Source organism: Balaenoptera acutorostrata, chromosome 12 (assembly GCF_949987535.1).
Source record: "Balaenoptera acutorostrata chromosome 12, mBalAcu1.1, whole genome shotgun sequence".
NCBI classification, from domain to species: domain Eukaryota; kingdom Metazoa; phylum Chordata; class Mammalia; order Artiodactyla; family Balaenopteridae; genus Balaenoptera; species Balaenoptera acutorostrata.
Window position 1 is genome coordinate 22240178 of NC_080075.1, and position 3091 is coordinate 22243268.

The 3091-nt window shown below is 33.9% G+C and overlaps 1 non-coding gene across 1 annotated transcript; it reads left to right on the forward strand.

Moving 5' to 3' along the window:
- The first annotated feature begins 259 nt into the window (after positions 1–259).
- LOC114238045 (U1 spliceosomal RNA) lies at positions 260–419 on the forward strand. The gene has a single exon (XR_003623476.1). It is a non-coding gene; the product is annotated as a U1 spliceosomal RNA (small nuclear RNA).
- The last annotated feature ends 2672 nt before the right edge of the window (positions 420–3091 follow it).

Genomic DNA, 3091 nt, shown 5'->3' on the forward strand with positions numbered 1-3091 from the left:
GCTGGTTGGGTGGTTGATAGATCCCAACTACTCCAACTGCTTCACATAGCCATTAACATCTATCTGCAGCCATGATATATGCTCAGGACTCAGAGGTCTGATCATCTTCTTTTCAGAATAATTATGTTGTCATTGTTGTTTCCTAGTAATAAGGCTGAGGTAGAACTCATATTGGGAGTAGAAGTGTCAGCTTCGTCCTTTTCCCCTCATTCTCTCCTACTTGTAGGATTAATACTCTCTTCACTCAATATTTTCTTTGATACTTATCTTGCAGGGGAGATACCATCATTAGGAAGGTGGTATTCTCTTGGTGAGGCTCCTTTCACTCCAGAAGTGCTGACCTCTGCAATTTTCCCAAAAGTGGGAAACTCAACTGCATTACTTGTGGTAGTGGGGGGTTCTGTTTAAACTTTCACCTGGGGTGGGGGGAAGGTTTCTTTGAAGGAAAGTTTGAAAGCCACCTCTCAATTTTGTGAGGTTTGGTCTTAAAAAAAAATAAGCTTACACAATCTGTAAATTCTTTTGGCCAGGTATACATTCCTCTATGTATTAAACCCCTTGGTGGTGAGAAACTTCCATTCAGAACACCTTTGTCTTTGCACTACTTGCCTGATTGGAGTCCTCCCAATGCTAAGAAAAAGTGTGGGCAGCAGGGTCAATATCCCACATCAAATATTAAGGTCTTCATTTTTCCAACTTTTTAAACATAAAGTAAATATAAAATTTAATATTGTCTTTAGAAACTTCAGTGGATTATCTTGCATACCTTCTCTATTGAGCACACACACTCTATTTGTAGAAAAATGATTTAGAGTGTGAGTAGTCCAAGTAGGAAGGGTAGTCTATGATGCTACATATTTGGCAGTAGAAAGAGGATATTTAAATACGTGTAGAAGTAATTAGCTTGCAATAGGATGGAGATCTAGTCTTATTAAATAGAACTTTGACAGTATTTGTGAGGATTGATAAACATAGAGCCCTCTTAGAGGGCTTACTATGTGGCAGGCACTCTTCTACACACATTATATGCATTAATTCACTTAAACCTGTCATTTAAAGTACATATAATTCATTTAACTCTCCATACAACTAAGATGCGGAGGGATACTGTAGTTGAGGGTACCATCTCTGGACAAGGTATTGAGACTATAGCTTGAATCTGTGGCCTGTGTTCAGAGCTGCTGCTGGTAACATTATATTTGGCTGCCTCTGGAACATTTCTATCACTCTGATAGAAAGCAATCAGAGTAAACTAGACTAAATTTGAACAGATTTTTCCCTATTTGAGGAAGTGAAAAAAAAAAAAAGATAACTGAAGAAAATACCCTAAAAGACAAAAAACAAAAGTTAATGGTGAGTATTTCTGGAAGAGAAGTCAATGATTGGGGAATGGAAGGAGTGAGAACTTATTTCTTACCTTCCATACACTTTGTATGTTTAACTGAGTGTCTACACTTCTTTAATTTTGAGAAAATAAATTTGAGAGAAACAAATAAAATTAGCCTCTAACAAAACATTTACTATAAATCTCTTCTTATTTAACAGTTTTTGAAGTGCTAAGTAGAAAAATAAGCCATTCAGAAATCAAAAGTAACAATATTTAAGAAAATATTTCTTATTTGTTGTTTATATAATTGCTTATCTTGAACCACGAAAACAGACATGAAAAATTAGAAATAATAATTCACTGACATAACTAATTAAAAATAATTTTCTCTAAATAGTTCTCTTTCCTATATGTCAGTGATAATCAGTTATGAAATATGAAGGAAAATTCTCATTCACAATAACCAGAAAAGTAGAGGGGGAACAATTATGAATACATTCAGCAGGAAATTTGTAGAAATATTTGACAAACAGAAGAAAACTTGACTCAGTTAGAGCCATAAAACAAAGCTGAAAATATGGAGAACCAGACATGCAAAGTTTTTTTGTTTGTTTTTCTTCCAGTTTTATAGAGATATAATTGAGATACAGCACTGTATCTGTACACCTCAAGCACTTATAAGCTTAAGGTGCACAGCTTAATGATTTGACTTTGATATTTCATTATATAATTACCACAATAAGTTTAAGGAACAAAGCTTTTGACATTATTGAAATCAGTCTATACATTTAGCACAATCCATCTTGTATTTATCTTCTTGCTGTTTTTATTTTCTATGCTTCCATTGTTTCCTATTGTGTGCTTTTTATGTTTATTAACAGAATGAGTACATACTCAATTGTGTCTTGTTGGTAAAGTTTTATCATTTTTATAGCAAGAACAATTGAAAGACAGATGGTTTAGAAAGACATTCATTTCATTGAATTATATTTTTCAAGACAACTAAGATGTAGGATTATACTTGATTATATAATACATAATGATACATTGTGTCATTCCAAGTTGTTGAGACTTTTTTTGGGGAAAAAAATAGTGATTTGACAAACTAGCTAAAGAGTCCTTGATGTTTTATAAATAAGACAATTTAGAAAATGACACCCACATGAATTTTAAAAAACACACACAAAAATTGCCACTATCACTTGAAATCTGCTGCTTATTTTGTAAATGGATATTAGAAATACACTTACATTATCACATATAATTTACAAATGCACCAAGCTGAATTGATCGAATAGAGTCCAAAATGGGAGTAGGCAGTATGTAGAACACTTGAATAGGTACAAAACTATGTCTAAAAGGGATAAGATTCAGGTAAACTGGCAACTGTATAAAGTGCAGTTTATAACTGAGTACAAGCTGTGTTTAGACAAGTATCAAAAGAGACCATGACCATAGAGCCCTCAAATTATACTCGGGTTGATTCCAGGCACCATTACTCTACTGTATCTGCCAGAGAATTCTCTGCTATGTAAGCATTCTTTCAGGATAAAGGGCTTAATAACTACTCCTGGTTGTTAAGTGGCTTAAGTTCTATTGTTCTGGGACCAGTAATTAATTCAAAATATCTTCACCCTTCTTCTCTTAAAGGTCTTTGCTCCTCAAGGGGCAGTGCTCATCTTAGAAGCTTTCTCAGATAAGAACAATATTTCAACTGTGAGCAGGACAATTATGTTCCCAAACACATTCCTGTTCCTTTATTTA